General features: G+C 35.4%; 1 protein-coding gene and 1 pseudogene across 12 annotated transcripts in view; one reads left to right on the top strand and one right to left on the bottom strand.

Moving 5' to 3' along the window:
- GRIK2 (glutamate ionotropic receptor kainate type subunit 2) overlaps positions 1–23,727 on the bottom strand; it is a 671,651-nt gene that overhangs the window by 610,881 nt on the left and 37,043 nt on the right. The gene's annotated exons all lie outside the window — the stretch shown is intronic.
- Positions 7,229–23,410, top strand: LOC131382855 (actin, cytoplasmic 2-like; annotated as a pseudogene).

Below are 23,727 nucleotides of genomic sequence, written 5' to 3'. Positions count from 1 at the left end.
GATATAAAGCAAAGAGTACTATATAGCATCTCATAGGGAAGAGAAACTAATTTCCACATCAGAAATCAAGGAGGCTACGGAATGACAATTGAGCTCAAACATAAAGCTCAAGTCCACATCAGAAATCAAGGAGGCTATGAAATGACAATTGAGCTCAAACATAAAGATTAAGTAGAATTTCCGCAGGATAAGGAGTTTGAGAAGACTGTGCAATGATTAATCTAAAAAGGAGGAAGAATGATTTAGAGACTGTTAAGTAAAGGGATCTGGCTGAAGTACAGAACACATGAAAAAATAGAGCGGGAAAGGAGATTCAAACATTGTCATGGGATAAAAATCAAAAGACCTGAAAGCTATGTTAAAGTTTATCAAATGGAATCCTCCACTTTTACTCTGAGGAAACTGAAGCCCAGGGATATTTAATGTTTCACCAAATATCACAACAGTAATAACTGCCAGAGCTAAACACACACAAAAAATAAATCTCTTACTCTAGTCCGTCAGTTTCTTCCCCTACCATTTCTTCCTCTCTCCCACCTTTTTCCTTCTTTTCTTTACTTCTCTATTTTATTCCTTTTTTCTTTTTCCTTCATGTCATTTTCTTTCTTTGGGGGATTGGAAGGGTATTTTTGTTACACCATATGAAAGTAAATTAAATAGCAGGATAAAAAGGATGAACTAAACTATGTAGGCAACAGGAAACACCAAGTAGTTACTGCCACACTCAAAGGAACCAGTTACTTGCAAAATACATGTTCTCTGGTGTACATCAGCTATCAAGCCAGCTGGGGTCTGGACCAGAAGTTCTAAAGTGATACTAAAATTATCCCTGGCACAGAATCACATCCTTGAGGAGGTCTTGAGACTTCCAAATTTCTGGCATGTTCAGTGACTTTCAATCTGCCATATTTCTTAAACTCCCAAGGATTCAATAACTTAGCAACAAAGAGATCAATGTTATGATAACATAGTACAACATTGTAATAAGGTTCATTCCTCAACTTATTTTGGATTCATTTAAAAAAATCTATAATGGCTCTTGTCTTGTTTATAGTCACTCTCTATTATTAAATCTATTATTACTAATTAAATCTATTATTACTAGAGCTACAAAATTTCAAGCCATCTGGATGTGATATGTGATTTGTGAATGATTTCCTAGATTTCTCTTGCTATCTATGATAGAAGGCTAAGAACTAGTAACCTTGAGGGCAGTTACATAATTTTCCTGAGTTGCAGAATGACTTTCAACAGACTCAGTAATATTTTGGAGTCAAGTAGTCAATGTATTGATTAATAAACTTACTAGAATAATTTATAAAGAACAAAAAATGGACAAAGAGTGAACAAGTCACGATGTTTTCTAATTTTCTTTAGCTTTTTCCAAATTGGAGAATTTTCCCATTTTCCAGCTTTTTCCCAATGTTTTATCTTTGAATTAATAGTCTCTACACTCCAAGAAAATCACATACAAAGTCTCCCTATCAGATATTTCTCCCTTTGTGTGTCAAAATATTAAAGGCATCTGAAATATCTATAAAGTATTATTTGATTAACAAATAGATTCAAAGTATTCTACCATCGACACCAAGCTATATAGATTTTTAAATGCAGTGTCAAAGAATACTATGCAGAATACTCTGGAGACACAGAGACACAAAGGAGAATCTGAATAAACAGGATTTGCTAAATTCCACCAGTTTATTATCATTAGATCATACTCTCTTTGTCCGATCATAATCCACAACTATCCACTTCTTCATCAAACCTAAGCATGAAAGTACACGAGTTTACTTGTTTCCTTGGGTTTTCATTTCCAAATCTTCCCTTGTGTAGAATTTATATTAAATAAACTAGCATGTTTTTCCCTTCTTAATCTGTCTTTTGTCACAGGTGCCTCAGCCTATATCATACATATTGCTGAGTGCTTCACATTGGCCTGGCTTTCAGGAAGCCTAGAGCTAAATTATGTTTTGTGTTGATTTCAGCTATAATTTGTTTTTAAAAATTAAAAATTCAGAATAATATGAAATAGATAAAATCATTTTATAGTCTTACAAATGAGAGAGACACTTGTTAATATTTTGGCAGTTAAATATTTTACTTTTGTTATTGACATTTATTTGATTACAAATGAGGTTAAAATTTTGGTAAATCAATACCATTTTTATTTCTTAAGAGAATTTGTATTTCTTGGTATGTGAATTATTTCTCTTCATTTCTTTTGTCAATTTTCTTTACTAATATTTAAAGACTTTCCTTATAAACTCATAAGAAAACTAAACATAATGGTAATGGATGTATTTCTTTCCAGTATATTCTCTGCTTTCTTTTTATCTTTTAATAGTGTTCAAATATCCCATGAACAATAATGTAATGAACTAGTCTTCTTTTCATTACTAAATGGATGATGTAATCTTTCTTCTATGTTAATTGTTTTTCTAAAACTTAGAGCTCCTTGAGATTATAAAGGACTTTCTAGCCATATACTTCTACCCAAAGTCCAAGCTATGGACTTTAGTTCTAATGCTTGTATTTTAAATTGATGTGTGTTTCTGTGTTCGGAAGAAACACAGTGTGTCTGCTCCCTTCTCTCAGGCTATATCTGTGACTTCTTGCCAACCTTTTTGTTGCTGTCTATAAAACCCACTTCTTTCCTTTCATTCTCATGCTTCAAAATGGCTCATCAACCAGAAACATCATTTTTGTTAGAAATGCATATATATGACTAAATATATGTTGCAAGTATTTCGTTAATATATAAATTTTGTGTCCAATCATATGATTATATAAATAAAGAAACTGAGGCCCAGAGAAATGAACTGATTTCCCTATAATCACTTTACTGCCCAGTAACTTATGGTTAGTTCAAATTTGGGAAAATAATTTGCACAGTTTGATTGACTAAATATGTGTGATATTTAGATTTTTCCCCCATAAATAACTTCTTACACTGTGTTTCAGATCTCAGACTTAAATGTACTTGCAAAATATATTTATCAACTTATTTTGGTGCTCAGATATATGGACAGTTTAATGTTTGAAATCAAAAGCATATTTGACAAATATCTTAACATATGTATAATACATGGATTTTGGAAATAAAGATATCACTGTCCAAACTCTTGTTAAGAAATTTGAGGAAAACCTATGTAAAACATAAAAACAACACAATATCCTATGTTAGGTAGACTAACTCTAAAACAGTACATATTATGAAAGGATTGATGCCTCTAATTAATCAAAAATTCAGTGAGCCAATGATTGATCTGGCTGCCTACATGTTAATTCAAGCCTGAATTATAGCATATAAAGTAATGCTCACATTATGGTCATGCTCATACTCTGTGCTAGATGATTGAGTTCACTTCTAAGAAGTACATTTGTAATTGGGACAATGACAAGAGAATCAGGGAAGGAGACAGGGTGATAAAAGGTCTGGTAACTACACTATAGAATGGCTTAAGTTAAAAATCTTAAGTATAGCTATTCACATGAAATTGACATTAGTTCTATTTGGCCAAATGTCGATTTAGGGATTTAGGGAAGGATTTTCTAACAATATGAATTGCCGCAAAAAATAATGGACTTTGAAGTACATAATGTCTCATCAATAGTTCAAGATGGTCATAAATAAAAATCAATCTGTGAGAGATATTGTAAAGATGTCAGAACTGAACTACACAGGAGCTACACTCCTTCTAATGTTCCCTGACATACATAGAAATCTATATATTTCCAGAAATCAGTAAAACTTACATTTCTACATATGTCATAAATATCCTAATATGTTAGGTAACCAATAACTGGCTGATTACAGCTTCCCATTTATCTGTTTATACTATTTATAATCAAAATTCCTGAGAGCACTGTTGTTCTAAATATATCAAGAAAGCAAATATAGAGCTCTCTATTTTTGAAACCAATGTTATCCAAAGGGCAAATATGTAGACTTAGAATTACTGGGTCAGATTCTATCAAATGCCTGAGAAGAAGTCAAATTTATAACTTAAGGTTCCCCATGGAAGTTTGTGGAAAGAAGCAAAACTTCCTAGGAGGACATATTTATAAACCTTAGGTACCTTTTTCCAACAATTTCCCTCCAAGTCTCTAAGATTCTGCTTCTAAGATTCTTGGCCTTTTCCCACTGCAATGAGATATTAATGCTTTAGAAAGCTATTATTATTAAAGTAAATGTTAATATCCTTCAGCTGTGTTGAGAAAAGAAAAAAGTAAAGGGCTACTGTAATATATATATATATATACACACACATATAAAATATATATAATATATAAATATATAAAAATATATATAAATATATAAAAATACATACATACACACATATATAAACATATAAATAATATATAAATATATAAACATATATACACACATATAAAAATATATATTACATATACATGTATAAAGTATTTTCCACACTCAATATATCATAATCAAAGCAAAAAGAAAGGGTGATTGAAGTGGCTCTAGTAAGCCATAGGTAGTATTTCCATAAATTCTCTCACAAAAAAATACAATAAAACAATGTGTATAGAGTGTTTTGAAAATTGTTTTGGCATTTAATCCAGTTATCCTTCAAATTACAGGATTTTTAAGGGCAATATTGAAAATATACAGTTAGTTCGAAGTTATTCTTTCAAACAGGTGATGGTAAAGTGATCTATCAATATATTTTCCTTTCCGAGGGCTTGTTCAGAAATATGTCTTACTAGCAAGAGCTTGATTATCTGATGTAATCAAGCTCTTTTACAAGATGACAATTTTATGCTACTAAAACCATAAGATTCTTAGTGTATAAAACTTAGTGTATAAAAAAAAATCACTGAAGAGATGAATCAATGCTGCTTTAAATCTATTCATTGTAACAAAAAATATCATTTTATTATCCTTGTAGTAAGGAGTATATTCTTTATAATGAAGTATAATAATGAACTGATGAGCTGCATAGATAAAAAGAATGAAAAATTCATAAAAGTCCTGTGAATAACCCATAAACTCACTCAAACCTTTGCTATCAGGAGTATACTTCTAAATTTGCAAAATTTATCATTCGATTTAATTTGGTGCCTCACAAATTTATTCTGCCTAACTAGATACAGAGCACTGGACTAAGTACTACCTGGGATACCAAGAACATAGAATCTTATATAGTCAGGATTATTAAAAATAAATATTTCTGGTTACCAAGGCCAACAGGAACAGGCCAGGTGCTGAGTGGATAGAGGTAACACAGAAGATAGTAGTATTTAAGCTAAGTCTTAAAAGTTGAGGAGGGATAGCACAGGCAGAGATCAGAATGAATAAGACACAGAAATGGTAAAGCATGAGATGTGCCTATGGAATGATTATAATATTAAGGCCTTATAGATGTAAAACTGTATTTTAACACACCTTATCTTACTAAGTATTTGCAATGTCCATTAGTGTAAACAAGGCAAGTATTTTGGCCTCATTCATAGGTAAAAAGTTGCATAAAAATAGTTTCTATGTGTGCCATGAAAGGAAAAATCCTGGACCACATTAGTGAATGAGTCAACTACAGATGGGAAAAGTGGCTAGATCCCAAGTGCTGTAAAACTGCAAGAATTTGCTGTAGTTAGTCAGGCAGCACTCATTTGGGTCCATAGCCCACGTTAACAGAATTTGCCCATTACAAAAGACACAGGAGAATAACTAGGGCAATGGAAAGATGAAAGAAAATTGGTAGAAGATCAAAGGGACAATAGATTCTAAAATGGTTACAAATGCACTTTTGAAATGGCTGTCCCTGGAGTACAAGCTGAACATTTAAGCAGGCAAACCAGAATGAATGAGATGTAAGAGGACATATGAGAAGGACAGAAGGACTCGGGGGAGGAGAAAAATGAGAAGTTCATTATGGAAGTTGGAGTAAGATGTTGTGTTCACAGAAAGTATGCTGAGTTATAGTTCTTGGATATGGAATATGTTCGAGTAATGAGAGTGTAATCACAATGATAGGAAGCTCAGATTGGCTGAGGCTTAATAGAGACAACCACCACCAGCTTTTAGGAGGTGGAAACCATGAGACAGCAGGGTCATCAATGGTCATCAATATGAGTACTAAGTCTCTAAATACAATGGCAAGAGAAAGCCATTGAGGAAGACTAAACCAAGTCCTTAAGTTATGAGGAAAAGGAGAGTAAGATAGTGCAGATCAAGGAGTATTCTGAGCCTGCCTCTCAGTTCCAAGATTCTTAGGGAATTGATAGAGAAGCAGCCTGAACAGGAAAGGAATGCCAGGGATGCTGTTACATACTGGGTATATAAGAAGGAAGAAGAAATGTCTGAGAAAAAATTTTAATCTAATATTAGATTGCTCCCAATAGAATGAGACATGCAGCAGCAAATTAGGGGAAATTAATATATAGCAGATGTGGTGGACTGGCCCCAGGGGCCTGTAGAAAAGAACTGGCAAATATAAGAAAATAGAGGGATATGCTGGTAAAACAGAGAAGCTTTTATCTAAGGGGGAGAAATGATCATGATTCAGTAATGAGGCAAGGAGTAGTGAGTGGACAGAGAGTAGTTAATGAAGAAGCATTTAGTACCATCAACCATGTGGGTCTTTTTTCCTAATCTGAAACAGTACAGATTTTCAATAAGAAAGAAGGATTGCAATTCCTGAATTGAAAATTTTTACTTAATAAACAAATAATATAGTCCTATAAGAAAATGCAATTAAGGAGAACTTTGCATATAAATTGAAGGAATTTTATGAACTTGAATCATTACACCTTTAAAAGAAAACTAGAAGCCAACAGCCACCAAAGGCTATTATAACACCATGTTTTCATTCTTAATTTGGAAACTTTAATATATTTGACAAATAGTATTTTTAAAAACATATTCTACATTGGCTTAGAGATAAAACTGTTGACCAAATTGAATATATTACTTAATATAAATCTAAAATATTTTTAAAGTATTAAAGTAATAGCTATACGAATAAATACAAGAGCAACTTCCACCCAGACTTTATCTCAGCATATAGGAAAAATTCTACCTTTAGAAAAAAGAAAATAATTTAAGAATAAATACAATTTAAGATAAGTTGGATGTGGTGGCACATGCCAGTAATCTCAGCACTTTGGGAGGCTGAGGTAGGAGGATCAGTTGAGTCCAGGAGTTCAAGACCAACCTAGGCAACAGAGCAAGACCCCGTCTCAAAAAAAAAAAAAAAAAAAAAAAAAAAAAAAAAAAAAACAGAAAATTAGCTGGGCTGGGCGTAGTGGTGCACACCTGTAGTCTAAGCCAATTGGGAGGCTGAGATGGTAACACCCCTTGAGCCCAGGAGGTAGAGGCTACAGGGAGTCATAATTGGGCCATTACACTCCAGCCTAGAAGACAGAGTGAGACCCCATCTTGAAAAAAATAAAAAATAAAATAAATTTTAAAATAAGAATAAAGTAAAAATTTTAAAAGAATAAATACAATTTAAAATTGAAGTATGGCAAATTACATTAGATATAGGGCAAATGTTTTCAGGTAGTATTCTTATTTCTAGAGTAAGTAATCAAGGAAAAGGGAAAACTATTACCTTGATTCAGTTCAGAATCTCCCAAATATATGCACATATTCAAAAGATGTATCCCACTAAAAGTTTCAGAAATAATTTTCATTGATATATAATAATATTAATCAATTTTTAAATGATTCATTTGAATATTTTCTTGCATCTGAAATGAACTTGCCCCACTTTAGCTTTATTGTTGCCTCAGAAGATATGGTTGAACAAAATTGAATTTCTTGATTAAAACTCAGAAACCTGTATCCACTTGTTTGCCCTGATGAATCATCACAATACTGCCAAATAATTTATTTTGATGTTTAATGTATTCTGCTTTTTCTATCAATCACTAGGTATTTTTAGTGCTTTTCTGTATCACAGTATTTCTTTTTGTAAATTAGAATTAAATTATTTAGTTTCGAGATACTAATTTTCCACATTTAGAGACATTTTGCCCTTTATTTTATTTCAAGTAAGCTGTTTGATTCTTAAAAGTAATACTGTACTTTACTCACTTTATTTACCTATACATAGGATGTTTATTAGCTCCCCTTGTTCCTTAAGTAACTATGTGCCTCTTATCCCAGTTGCCTTTCCTTAAAGACCCCTTTCATACTTTGAATTTTTAGAGATAGTGACACCTTGACAATCCCAAGGTGATCATTCTGTGATGCATTCTATTACACTGAGAATAATGAGAAAAATGAAAGAGTGTGATGCAAATGGAGGTAGTGGTAGAATCAAAATTATTCATGCACAATTCTATTGTAAACATTATAGGAAAAGAAAGAGTAAAACTGGAAAAGAATCTTATGTTATTTATTTGCTGATTCACTCAAGACTTGCTAACAGGAGAAGTAGTAAATACGCTAATGCAAAGAAATCTGGGAAAACAGTCCAGACGGGGCAAAAACTGTCACCCTCAGGCCAAATCTGCCTACTCTCTACTTTTGTGAATAGTTATATTGAATCCCAGCAGGGACCAATCATTTATGTATTGGCTATGGCTACTTTCATGCTATAAAGGTAGGGTTGAGTAGTTGCTACAGAAATCATGTAAATATTTACTAGCTGGTCCTGCACAGAAAAAGTTGGCCAACTCCATGTCTAGGTTCAAAGTGGTTCTCCGATGATCTGTCCCCTCCATCACTCCTTGTGTTTTATACTTCCCTCTAAACCCTATGTCAACTATAAAAAACATAAGTTTGTAGCGTGTCTTTCAAGAAATCTGGCAGCATGTCAGGCAAGTATAAAGGTTCTGAGACAGCCAAGTAAAAAGGGCTCCCCAGAGAATCTCCAACCAGCCTGCACACAGGGAGGATAGGGTGAAGCCTTGGGAAGTTCCTGCTGTTTGCAGGGGGAAGGAGCCTGGCCTCTCCTGTTCCTGGGTGGTAACCTGGGATTCAGTTGGTGAGGTGGAGAGCCTGTTAGCAGGACCCCATCTCACTTTGTTGTATTGTTTTTCCTTTGTCCTTTTCTCCCAACAAACTCCGTCCTCCTCACCCTTCAAAGTGTCTGTGAGCCTAATCATTTCCTGGTCCTGTGACAAGAACCTGGTTTTTCGCTGAACTAAGGAGACAGTCCTACAACATTTTCAGACACATCTGTGGCCAAAGCCAGGGTTTCATGCTATCCTTTTCTGCCATCCAGCAAACCTTCAAATCTCAATTAATGTTTCTTCTCTTTTTAAAATTACCTCCACCCACTCTTATCTCTTGGAGTTTTCCCTCTCCCAAGAATTGGAAAAATTCTGCCCTGTTCACCTCCTTTTTTTTTTGTATCTCCCAAAAGACAAGTATACATATCCTTTCACTATAAGAAGTTTCCTAGACTACTTTCTTGTACTCTGTAGCTTTGGCAAAGTAAAATAAAATAAAGTGGAAGCTAAACATTGAGCACACATGGACACAAAGAAGGGAACAACAGACATTAGGGCCTATTTGAGGGTAAAAGGTTGAAGGAAGGGGAGAACTGAAAAACTACCTATCGGGTATTATGCTGATTCCTGGATGACAAAATTTTCTCTACACCAAACCCCATACATGTTTACTCATGTAACAAACCCTGCACACGTACCCCTAGAACCTAAACTAACAGTTGAAAAGAAAAACATGAGGCCATAAAGACTCCTTACTTCATTAAGTTTTTTCCAGACCTGAAAGTCTATCAAGGTAGAACTATTGATGTTTGACTGCGTCAAGCATGTAAAGAATCTCTTTAACTGCATAATACCATGTTCTGGGTAGCACAAGCATATCCAGTTTTAAGATAAAAGAAAAACAAAAAACTTCTTCTCTCACTATATGCATGAAAAACAACTTGAGATCTTCTAGAAAAACTGGAAATCATGACTGCTTTTTATTTGTTTGTTGGTTTACTAACACTGTGGTATCAAAACAAAATTTTATTCACCAACATTTCAGGAGATTCTGACTGGTCTGGTAGGGCCTATTCCCTCAAAAGCAAGAATACTGTGGATGACAAGGGACAGAGAGTAGACTACTCAGAAAGAATCTCACAGTGAGGACCAACCTGCATGGGGTTACTGGCTTTTGGAAAGAGCTGAGCTGGAAGAGAACACAAAAGTCTGAAGGCCTGGGCTGGGTGTAGTGGCTCACGCCTGTAATCCCAGTGCTCTAGGAGGCTTGAGGCAGGAAGATCACTTGAGCTCAGAAGTTCAAGGCTGCAGTGAGCTATGATTGCAACACTGCAATCTGTCCTGAGCAGCAAGACAGAATAAGATTCTGTCTTAAAAAATAAATAAATAAATAAAAATAAGGCCTGCAAGACAGAAGATAGCCCATCTAACACTCTCCTTTCTGTAATCTTCAGTAAACAAACAAACAAACAAAAAAACCAAAAAAGCATTTCTTTCTCGTGGAATCTGACAAGGAGGCTGAGGAGTTTTTGGTCCTAAAGGCCCTTGCACATTTAGGAGGAAGGGCGCAGACAAACACAGGAAGTTGCAAACTTTGAGCTGCTCTAAACCCTCAAACAGAAATATGAGTAAATGTGTCAACACGTTTTAGGGCAGAGAAGGGCCTTCTGTTGGAATCCATTCATCAATTTTAGTTTATTTTTAACTGAAAAGAACTAGAAAGTATAGTTGTTGGACAACTGCATGGGTGCAGGTTCTATCACACAGACAGAAAGATGCACAGCTTTCAGTTCCTTAGTCCAGTTACTTCCAACTGGGCATAATAATCTTCCTCAAATGATTTTCCTTCAAAGTTGATCAGTCTTAGAATTAGTTGATTAGCCAGATTGACTGCACCAGCATTTGAACTAGGGTTCTTGTGGCTCTGACCCATTGGGTAAGGAAATAAAGATTCAAGTGCCTCAGCAGGATTATCTTAATAACTGATTAACTTAATGCACTGAGCTAAATTATGACTTTGTTCATTTCTTAATAAAATCTATTTTTTCTGTCCAGTTTTTGTTAATGTCAATTGACGCTTGTCAAATAAGATTGGCCCAAGCTGTGTCTTATATCTAATTCTGTTGAATTTTTTCTCCATCTAATTTCACCTTATTTCCTAGTGTTTGATTGTTTTAGTAGATTCTTTTCCAAGCACTTTTCCATGGAAATATTTTTTCTTTGATACCCCATCATTTTTTCTACAACTGCATATTATGATCTTACATATATTTCTTGGAAATTGTGTTATGTCTTCCATTGGCACTTACTTTTTTTTTAATTTCATAACCATTTGGTCATAACCTCACCAAAGTGGTCATCTGCCAATAAGAACATTATTGCCATAGTTGCAGTTTTTAAACCCAGATTCTCACTAACAATAACAAATGAATATTTTCTCAGGAATCTTTTCAGGAGTCTTCTTTTCACAAGACTCTCTCAAAGAGAAAACATTATTTATTTTTCATAAATTGTATTTAAGTTCAAGATAACTAGGTATGCCTATGTAGCCCAAAATTCTAAACCAGAAGTCCACTTAAAAATAATTACATAATAGGTAAGATAGCTACTTATAATACCTATGTCTTATATAGGTATTTTTTTGTTTTTGTTATTTCAACTACAATGCATTTCCATTTTTGAAGTAATTATCAATATACATATTTACATGTATAATGATGGCTTTCATTAAGGAAGTTGAAAAGGAGAGGAATATTTATTGAAGTCAATATTGCATAATGGAAAAGTCCCATGTCTTTAGAATCAGAAAATCATGCTTTAAGTCCCTAATTTTGTGAATTTGGGTATCCTAGTTAGCTGTAAAATGTAGTTCATCTAAAAGATAAGACTGGGGATAGATAATTTTCTCATAGGGTTGCTGTGAGGATTAGATGAGATAATACTTGTGTAATGAAGCCTTTGAAGTACTACATGGCTGTTGCAACTATACCTGCTTTCTGAGGCTAAAGGCCTCAAGATGCTCTTTATGCATAAAGCTGTTACTTTGAACCACGGGCATCCAGTGAAACCACCTCTGCTTCCCAGGACAAAATAAACTGGGTAAGGGATTAGTGCCCAAACTACAGTCCCATGGAACAATGAACAGTAAGAATAATCCATATGATATAAACATATATAGACCCAATGAGATACACTTTTAGGATTTAGAATACTCAGCACACCAGACAGATGGTCACGGAGCTTCAGCTATACATTGAAAGCAGCTGAGCAATTGTTTAAGATATCTATGTAGCCTATTTTACATCTCAGGTTTAGAAGTTCTGAGATAAAATTGGGACTGAAAGTAACAGAAACCAACTTGACCTAAAATATACCAAACCTAATTAGTTCTATACACTTATCAACAACCTCAATAACCATTGTTATTATTAGCACAAAAATCAATGCAGTTTACAAAAGTGCATGTTGCCTTATAACAAATTTGTCCTTTCTAGGCAATCTAATCTGTTCTCAGGAATTCAATTGTCATCTGTGTGGCAATGGCTCTTAAAATCCCCCAGTCTGTGACTTTGATTTTAAAGCACACTGTTCCTTATCAGTTTAATGCAAAGAAATACTAATCATACTTGACATGTCACTTTGAAATCTTACCTTATATATATTTACTGGAAAGTAATGATTTCACACATTTATTAATCACAAATATGGACTCATTAAAAGAGTGTGCCAAAACGATGTTGAGCACATTTCTTGATGGCAATCTCACAATGTGGCTACATTATTTTGGTCTTTCTAAAGGACTCTGCATTGGAAAGAGTTTCCAGTATGTATTCCATTTAGGAGTTCCACACATATTTATTGATAAGTACAATAGTGGAGCTATTTACGGGAGGCATTATCTTTTATAATTTTAAATCTCTCAAATAAAATTCATCTAAAGAATTAAAGCAATAAAGTTAATGGCCAGTGTCACTTCAGAACGTATCATTCTGGTCAATTACGTCATTCTATGAAAACTTAAAACATTTCAGTTGGCTAAGATCAAGACAACAAAAACAACAACAAATAAATGTCTTCCCTTGAGCTAACCAAATCCTAATCAACTTCTAAAGCCCATTTCATGTCCCACTTCTTCCATATCTTTCCTAATCACTTACTTTAACCCACAAGGACTACTAACATACTAGAATTACAATGAGACTTACTGTCTGTATAACAAATGTGGCACTTAATAAATACCCCCATTAAACCTTCATTTGATGGATAATATGTAGATATAGAAAGACTTTGTGATCCAAGCAAGGTATCATAGCTGTTTGGCAACAAAACTAGGACTACTAGAATTTAGGAGGCTTCTTGTCAAGTTTATTTCCACTACAGTCTACATTATCCGCCCACTGCTTCATCCTTTATTTCCTTTTGTATTTGTTTTTGCCTCTCACAATTAAAGCATAAGATCATCGAGGGAACAAGGGTGGAGTGTGGAGTGATCTTGGAAGGGTATATAAAGGAAGTACCAGGCACTCTATTAGAATGCTTTGTGTGTCATTTATTCTACTTGTTACAATAACCCTGTATCTCTCCCTATTTTACAAGCTCAGAGGAATGATGATAGCTGCTCAAGGCCACATAGATGGCAAGCTGGACAGATGGCCACTTTGGGAAAATAAGTAGTATTACACTGTATGTACTGTAAGTGAATCAATTTGCTACTATTGCCCCCACTTCCTAAGGTATTAAGAATGTATCCCCATTTATTTACAACACTTTCTTATTCCTAAGAAATGTCTTGTGAAATTACAAGTTGTTAAAAGCATAATAATGAAGAAATAGAGAAGGAAATTTTAATCACAATATTTAGTCTACAGCAACAAAGAATATTCAAAGGGTCTTTGAAGTAAATGGAAATAGCGCAATCCTTTTTGTCCTAATTCACACCGTTGTTGGCAGTTGTGAGGTACATTAGATGCTCACCACATTATGCTTCTATTATGTAGCTAGAACATTATCAATAAAGGGAAAAAGAACATATTTGCTAAGATTTCCATTAACTAAATAGGTCTCATGAAGGAATGCAGGAGGACATTTTTGCTAATGCCTTTCATTCTGTTTGTGAGAATGCAAAACAGGATTTTTCTCAGTATAGAAATAAGTCAGCCATGTGGTCTATTGTTGCTTGCTTGCATCAAGTGATAGAATGCCTCTAAATTTAGGCATTTTCTTTGCCAACCATTGGCTATAGTAAGGACACTGAGTTTTAATATTTTAATTTGCTTACAAAATACTAGAAATATATATATATATATCCATATATGTATTGAACTCTAAAATTATTTTTAAAATTCATGCAATATATAATTGTAAACTAGATCAAGATCTGTACCTTAAATATGATGATTTGAGCCATTTTAATCTTAATTTAGAGGAAATTTACAATATAGTTTTAAATTATATATGACTTTTAAGTATACACATGTAACAAACCAGCACATTGTGCACATGTACCCTAGAACTTAAAGTATAATAATAAAAAAAAATAAACTTTAAATCATTATTGACTTTTACCAAACCCTCCCCAAAACTCTATAAAATAAGAAAGGAAAACTAAAAGATCTTAAATCTGGTGATTTAGTTCTACAAAAAATTTATACATAAAATGAACTGAGAAGAATCTGAAAATTTGCAGAAGATACCAATTCCCCAAATTACATATTCTCTATCCAGACTAGTTCTTGCTCCCACATAAAAATCTTGCTCCAGTAAGAGCGGGGGTAACATAAATCATAGGATCTAAATGTGGAAGAAACCTAATTATCTACCACACCCCCACTCTATTCAAGTTTTGCTACAGAACATTTTTCTTACAAGGCAAATGCTAAATGTCTCAGTACATAGCCTTGCAGCTAAAAACATTTTTTTAACTATGTCACTAAGAGTTCAGTATAAAAAAATCATTATCTTTTCAGTCAAGCTTTCTGTTTTGTGCACTATCCTGAGTCACTCAAAAAACATATTGTAGGAATAAAATATACATGAACCTTTGAAAACAGAATTTGAAAAAATAACTTGAACTTACTGCCTATTTATCTCATAAAAATGAATAATTAGTAAAATGTAGCTATATTAATATTTAAGTATATACATATGTACATCAACTTATTCAAATGTTTTAATCCTGAAAAACTGTACTCTGAATAGACAGGAAGTTTATTAACCAAATCTTGTTTCAAATGCTATAGGCAAGATTACACTAACAGAGAATCTTAGCTTGAATTTTGAAAAGGCTAAAGAATATAACTTTATAAAAATATATATGTGCACACTTTAATATTTCCATATGAAATAAAAGAAGGGAAGAATAAAGATAAAGAAACAAATTAGGAGGCTACTGCAATTATTCATGTGTAAAAGTAATGAGTACCTGTCTATGTATGTAAAGACAAGCTAGATCCAGGAAGCTTTGATATTGAAAAGTCTCCAAGTCCTGAAAAAATGATTAAACTTCAGAAGTAAGGGAAGAAAAAAGTCAAAGACAAATCTAAGATTCTGAGTCCAAGTATCAGATGGAGAATGTCAATGGCATTAATCAGAATAGAAACTGGGTTCTGAAAAGAACAAAACAACGATCCTTGGGCACATGGATCTTGAGATATCAAAGGAAATTTTAATGGCATGGAAAGAGGACACAACTAGAAATAGAGATTTAGAAATCATGTGTGCAAAGGAAATTTACTAAGCCACTGGCGTGGAGATCATGGAAAAGGGAGACGCCTGGAGGTGTCACCAACAAACGGGGAGAAAAACGACTTCTGAACCACAATGACAAAACTGGAAAAGTGGCTTATTTGGAGGAGGGGATTGAGGGGAAAAATGTCTGTTTTAAACTTTCTTTTATTGCCAAAAAAAATCACTGTGTGCCTTCACAATGTAGTTAATTGGGAGAAATGTCTAATTCTTGGCATGGTTCAACCAGGACAGAGATTGAGTCCTGAAGGGAGTGATGTCAGTTCTGAATAGCAGAAAGTGCCACATCAGACAAAGGTAAGGATTATTCCATGGTTCACAGTAGCTTCTGGGGAATTAAGTGCAAGACATTGTTACCACTGCTGAGTCACACTATATTAAAAAAAAGAAGAACAGAAAAGTACACTCATTGGTTCTGAATGAAAGCACTCAAAAACTCTGATTTAGGAACTGTTGTATAGAACGGAAAAATGGAGTCAATGAAAAAGAAAAAATAATAACTCTAAGAGTGGGACTATGTGATCTATTATTTTCTTTGAAAGTGCAGGCTCAGTTTGTGCAACCTAAATCTCTATGGATAGAATTTTCTTTTCTCCTTAGGCTCTTCCTCAGGAGCAAAAACAGATTTGCCAAGTACCCAGGGTCCTCACGGGGCAGCCGCAGAGAAATAAGCAAAACATTATTTATTTCCTTTGGTTTTTGTTTCCCTTTCAGGAATTATGGTGACCAGCTGGGGAGAGAAGTGCCCCATTTACAGTGGTACCACCACTGACATGTCTGACCTCAAGAACAAAGGGCAGACCACCATGAGGGACCGGGTGTGTGACATATTGGATAACCACAGAAAGGCTAGGAAAATCCCCCTAACGTGTAAAAGGCTTGGTCTCATTCCAGAAAGTAGTAGGAAAAGAAAATATATTAAATCTTCACATCCAGAAGGTTAATATTCAAACTGTTAAACTTGATAGAGCTATAAAATTTTACCCAAGATTCACAAATTTCTCTGATGGAAAAATGTATAAACAACATATTTTTCTTCTTCTTCTAATAAAAAAATATTCAAATTAGTGAGGAAAGTCTGCATGTCAGAAATTCTGTTCACTGAATCAGACACCCACAAAGTATGTGAAAGTGTAGACTAAGACTTTGTCATCGAAGATCCCTTCTAGCTCTGAGATTCCACTACTTCGTGTTTGCCTGAGAAGAGAGAGACTTGTATGAGAACTCATCTCTCAGGCATTGAGTTAGTCCATGTCACTCTTTAGGCTTGATTACAGAGACTTTCCTCACAAATGGTCCCAAGATACGTATCCCATTGCATCATCTCTTCCTCACCTCCAATTGGAGTATCTGCTGAAGGCCTCTAGAATTCTGCTACCGTTAGTCCCAACTCACGCACAGGAATAAGTAGCAAGCAGGAAGCCCACTTTTGCGTTATTTGCTTGTTAGTGTCTAAAACACCCCATGCCACTTGCTTTTCTATATTTAAGGGTGACCTTTAAGTCACATCTGTACCCCTGTGTCAGTGGGCTACAGTAAAATTTGGGGCCACCTCGTTGCAGTGACAGGTCATGCACTATTAATTCTAGCATAGTACAGGTGGACTTCAACCCTCTAGTCACTATTTTAAGATCTATTCCTGGCCTATACGACCCATAAAATGTTCCTTAAGCTACTCTTGAGAGTAATTTACATAAGCAACTAGTGATCATTGATTGGGTGACTGCAAATATAGGCAAATAGGGGATAAATAAATGTAGAGTTTTCTCTTTTAATCAAACTGTTCACTTCTAGAGTCAGACTAAAAATGTTCTCATCTCTACGGGCCATTGCTCTGTTTTGGAATTTTAAATGCAAAGCTATATATCTTCCTCTTCAGCATAAAGAAAATACAGTTAAAACAATAAGTAAGAAAAAAAAAAAAGAATAGTGCCTAAGGTAGGAGGAGCTTTTCAATGAAGAAAAAAAGATAATTTTTAGACACATCAGACAACATAAAAGGAACAAAAACATAAACAATAATAAATATTTATTGCACTCCTACCACTTGCAATGCACTGAGCTGAGGCCATTACATCTGCTATCTCTTTAAATACTCATAACCATCCTAAGAATTAGTTGCTAATATTATCCTCATTTTTATAGATGAAGAAATTAAGGTTAAGCAATTTGCTGCAGGTCACACAGGTATAAAAGCAGCAAGTCAGGCCAGTGTTCATTCTGGGCTTTTCAGCCTTGAAGAAGTTAGTTGATTCAGTCCTGCCAGAAGGTAAATTGAAAAGAAATGGAGGTAACTTGCATTTCTCAAGTGTTTTCTAGATGCTGAGCACTTTATTGGATACTTTACATACCTTTTGGTGTGTATAATTCTCACAACTGCAACAAGAGTAGTTATTATTACCTTCATGTTACAGAAAAAAAAAAACTCTTGGGATTTTATGCCAGTTCTAAAGCCTCAGGGTGAGGTGCCATGAGAGGCCAACAGATCTCAACTCAGCGTCTGTGTCTCAAACACTCAACCTCTGAGTCTCTTTTGGCCTGACCACCTTATGTCAGTTTCATTCCCTTCTCTTCCTCCTCCTTAAAATTACAGAGTCTGGAAAGGGGGTGGATCTTTCGTCCTCTGTTTTATATGTATAATGTTTTAATAGTGGAGAATGTTCACTCTTCCACACTTAATTGTTCTTTGTTGATTTGCCAAAAAAGAAGAAAAAATATTTAGATGATCCCTTCTCAAGAAAATAGCCTAGCTTTTATGGTCACTATTGTGCTCTTTAATCCTACTCTTATGTGACAGAAACAATATTATCATGATCTTTTTCATAACAAATTCATCATGCCCTCCTCTCACCCTAAGCAGATGAATGCCTAGATAGATTAAAATGAATTTTTCTTCCAAAAAAGACAAAATAGAAGTGCATATTTGTATTTAAATATCACTTTCAATATGTAGGTACCAATCTCCTCCTGTAGACTACGAGAATATGGGACAGAACCCTATTCATCTTTGTATTCCTACACCATGTTAGGCGTTCAATAAAGGTTTACTTACTGGATTGTCATTGGGTTTTATCTGGGGAGTAAATATTTAATCCAATGTTTGCAACTGATATTATAGTATAAATTAGTTTATCAAAATAACTCAAGAATACTCCAAAGGATTAAGACACTAGAGTATAAATTCCATAAGAGCAAAGACTCATCTTTCTAGTAAGCACATAGGACAGAGTCAGAGACAGCATAAGGTTACAGTAAATACTAGTTCAATTAATGATTCAGGAAGCAACTCTTTCTAGGGGTGGCAGAAAAATATGTAAAATATAAAGTATGGACAAGGGACTTGATTAAATTATAGGCGGGCAGCCCCAGGAGAAGGTCCTGGCAAGAGGGAACAAATATGAGAGCATGAGGTATCTGTAGGGAGCAGGAAAGTGTCTAATGAGAAGAGCAACAATTAAATAGCCACAGGATTCTTAATTTTGTGTAAGAGTATTAATTTCTTTAAAAATTGCTCAAAGTGGATTATTAGCTTCTTGTATGTGGACAGTAAAAAACAATACAGAGTCTGCTTTCTAATGAGGCATTATATTTTGTTGGGAACATGTCTCATGGAGTGTTAGATGATTCCCCATGCCAGCTATCCATGCCTGAAAAAAAAGTGCATGTGAGTCTATACTAAACAGGCGATGTTATCATGGGCAGAAAGCTTTATGCCCCTTGAACCACATCAGTGTTGGAAATGTCTCCCCTTTTCTAATACTATTAAATCAGTAGTCGTAAAGTATCCATGCAGGCCAAGTAACAAAGTGATAACCAGTATTCCATTTTTCAAATGGCCAAATTGATGCTAAAAACAAGTAATAAGTAATACCGTAAGTTAACTTTGCTTTGGTCACACATTCTCTTCTATACATACAGAAATACACCAAGCACACACACATCAGGTAAAACCTTCCTTTTTTTTCACTTGCCACTGCCAACCTACTCTCCACGGATCACAATGAAAGAAGAGCCTGACAGCACTCGTCGTTGACAATGGCACCACATGTGCCAAGCCAGCTTTGCTGGGGATGACGCCCCCGAGCCATGTTCCCCTCCATTGTTGGGCGCCCCCAGCACCAGAATATAAACTCTGTCAGAGTAAAGACTTGTCTTTCTAGTAAGCACACAGGACAGCATCAGAGATAGCATAAGGTTCCAATAAATATTACTGGAACTGAGCCAGAAGGACTCCCACATGGGTGAAGAGGCCCAGAGCAAGGGTGGCATTCTGACACTGAAGTACTCCTTCAAGCACAGCATTATTTCCAACTAGCACAACATGGAGAAGATCTGGCATCACACCCTCTGCAATGAGCTGCATGTGGTTCCTGAGGAGCATCCAGTGCTGCTGCCCAAGGCTCCTCTGAACCCCAAGGCCAGCAGAGAGAAGTCGACTCAGATCACGTTTGAGACCTTCGATACCCCTGCCATGTAGGTGGCACCCAGGGCCATGCTGTCCCTGTACACCTCCGGTAGTACCACTGGTATTGTCATGGACTCTGGAGATGGGGTCACTTACACAGTACTATCTTTGAGGGCTATGCCTTTCCCTAGGCCATCCTGCACCTGGACCTCATGAAGATCCTCACATAGTGTGGCTACAGCTTCACCACCACTGCCTAGTGGGAGATAGTGTGCAACATCAAGGAGAAGCTGTGCTATGATGCCCTAGACTTTGAGCAGGCGATGGCCACCATGGCATCCTCTTCCTCCCTGGAAAGGAGCTAGTTGCTGCTTTACGGCTAGGTCATCACCATCGGCAGTGAGAGGTTCTGGTGTCCAGAGGCGCTGTTCCTTTTTCCTGAGAATGGAATCTTGAGGCATCCTTGGGACCACCTTCAATTCTGTCATGAAGTGTGGCGTGCACATTCACAAGGACCTATATGCTGACACAGTGCTATCTGGAGGCACAACCACATACCTGGGCATCACTGACAGCATACAGAAGGGGATCACTGCCTGGACACCCAACACCACGAAGATCAAGATCATCACTCCCACTGAGCTCAAATACTCTGTGTGGATCAGAAGCTCCATGCTGGCCTCCCTTTCCACCTTCCAGCAGATGTGGATCACCCAGCAGGATAGACTGTGAGCAGATGTGTAGCATTTGCTGCATGGGTTAATTCAGAACACCTCATGCTAGCCTCATGAAACTAAAGTAAGCCTTTGAAAAGAAATTTGTCCCAGAAGCTTGTATCTGATTATCAGCACTGGATTATAAAACTTGCTGCTGATGTTGACTGTATTGAACTTAACTGTTCCCTTGGTATTTGTTTAATACCCTGCGTGTATCTTGGATTTAAACCCTTAGTACATGTAGCTCGGTCACTCAGTGGCTGAGGTGAGAACATGATTGTGGAAGAAAAGTCCGTGGTTTGGTGAGTCTGCGTGACCAGCAGTCTGTTGATCTGTGGAAGTATTAACGTGTCAGAGCTCAGTGTTCCAGGATTTCTCTAGAGGCTGGCAAGAGCTCCTGAACCAGTTGTTTCTGTCTTGCTGGTCTATAAAGGTTAGAGAAGTCCAAGCGTTAGGACCCAGTTTCCTTTCTTACCTGGTGTTTTCCTGCCAGGACACTGTGGGCTGTTACTTGCCTGGAGGTGAAAGTTCTTTGCATTAATACCTGTAAATTTATTCATCCTTTTAATTTGTGTAAGGTATTTTTGCACACTATTCTCAATTCTTTAAGAAATGACAACAAATTTTGGCTTTCTACTGTTATGTGAGAACATTAGGCCCCAGCAACACGTCATTGTGTAAGGAAAAATAAAGTGCTGCTATAATTGGAAAAAAAGAAAACAGAAAAAAGAAAAAATACCCTCTCCATTTTTTTCAGGAAGTCTGTTACATTTTTCTTCCTTCTTATAGGCCGGAGACCTCTTTATGGCTCCCGACCAAGAACTTTTCCAGGTTGCCACTGAGAGAAAAGATGTTAATTATCTACTTAGCACTTTCTTTTTAGGCTCTTGGTACTAACTGCTCCTCATTTCTCTGCCAAGATAATTCTTGGTCTGTGATCAGAGCTCTGAAGCCCTTATGCTATCATTCTGACTCACAGCTGTGAATTACCCTGCTGAAAATATAAAGGAAGAAGGACAGTGCATACGTAGTTAGGGTGTGCACTACATCTCTCTCTAGTTAAGTGTTAATGAAACACTAAGGAGCAACAAGGGTATCATGTCTCCTAGTCCTATGGAAATTCTCTCATTCATCTGCAATTTGATTCCCCTCTGAATGTGCCACTTACAAAATTGAGGACCTTGTGGTTCTTATATTAGGAATAACAAGTAAATAGCTGCTTGTAAAGTATTTTGACTGAAGATCCGGTTCAGTTCATATGTGCCATTCCCAGTAGGTATGCTGGGGACACTGAGGTCAATATGACTTTGCTATTCCCAAGAGAACATATAATTAGATTGCAAAACACACAACATTTAGTAAGTTGGACTCAGGTTGAGGTGCAAATGTCAGCATTTTAAAGTTGTAGTTAATTAAAAAGATATTCAATTTTTCAAAGTCTTTGTCTTAGAATTCTAATGCAGCAAGTCTAATAAGAAACCTAAGAATTTGAAAGGGAGAAAGAACAATGATAAAACATATTTAAAAGAATGACAGTGTGATGCAGTAGAAGAGCAGGAAGACAGGGATGTGAGCAGAAGTCTAACCCCTGCCACCCACCTGCAGACTAACACTAACTACTTCAACACTTACGTTCCTTAGGAGAGGAAACAAGGCTACTGAACATATCAATGTTTAAGATGTCCTTTGCTTTTAAACTCTATGATTTTATAGATTCTCATTACATATTTTTAAACTAATACATGTATTTTCATTCAAACTTGGTTCTTTGTCAAAGTTAAGGATTCTATATTGTTTAATAATGTTAATAATTTCCTTATGTAACTGCAAGAACCATTTTTTATTTCAATATAGTTTTTTAAATCAACATTTACATAGGTCTTCTAAAATCAAATTAGAAATAATAGAATGTGATATTCTTTAATCCTACTAAGATTTTTAAAATTATATCACAAATGTTAAATGACAAAAGCCTTAGGCCTTATCTTCTGCGTTGGCAACTGACTGACAAAATCCATTCATTTTTGTTCCTCTCATTTAATTCTGTAAAAATATCTGTAACCAGTAGAAATGCATTTCCCTGACTTCAACAAGGAAGGCAGCATTTTTAAAAACTGCATATTAACAAATCAAAGCTGTATTAAAGAATTTTCAGTGCCTAACTAGCAAACAGAGTAGACAACAAGGTAATTGTCAAGCTCAAGGGAACTCCAGATTTTTGTTTTATTTTTAACGTGTTTCATATTCAGAAATAATTACTGTGTGTTGGTCTGGTTCATATGAAACAAAATAGCTGACATTTTTGTTCACAGATGATAAAATGTGGATTTGTAATTCAAACACAGATATTAATTCCTAATGAGCTAATTAAAGAAAATCTCATAGCAGGATGTGTTAAGCAAAAGATGACTCCAGAACTACTTTCCGAGTACATACATCTGAAGGTTAGAAATTAGCAAAGCATTTAAAATTCTCAAAAATATTATCCATTGCCTCTGTGATCCATCAAAGCATCCCAGAAATTTTACATCACAGAGACCACCAACATCTTTTAGCTGTGAACTGCTAGCATTTATTAAGTGAATGAATAAATGAATGGATAAATGGCAGACAAACTGACTGACTAACAGACTGACTAAACACAGAATGACCCCACTGGCTGACTGAATGACCAATTCACCTAAATGAATCATTTAATTCTGCTCAAAATTTTATATTTTCATGTACACCAAATTTACAGATACAAAGTTTTGCCATAATTCAAATCTGGTAATTTGTAATCCATATTCAAAATTACCGGGGAGCACAAGTACATTCTTTGCTAGAAAAATAATAAAGTACTGAATTGTGCTAGCTTAGTTGTTCATTCAGCAAATATTGACTGGCTGCAGTTTATGATAACAGCACCAGGGTATGGATGCCGAGATGAAAAGTATA

This window comes from Hylobates moloch, unplaced genomic scaffold (genome assembly GCF_009828535.3).
Source record: "Hylobates moloch isolate HMO894 unplaced genomic scaffold, HMol_V3 SCAFFOLD_2, whole genome shotgun sequence".
In the NCBI taxonomy this organism is placed as follows: domain Eukaryota; kingdom Metazoa; phylum Chordata; class Mammalia; order Primates; family Hylobatidae; genus Hylobates; species Hylobates moloch.
Note: the sequence above shows the minus strand (reverse complement) of the source record. Positions and strands in the feature narration are given on the sequence as shown.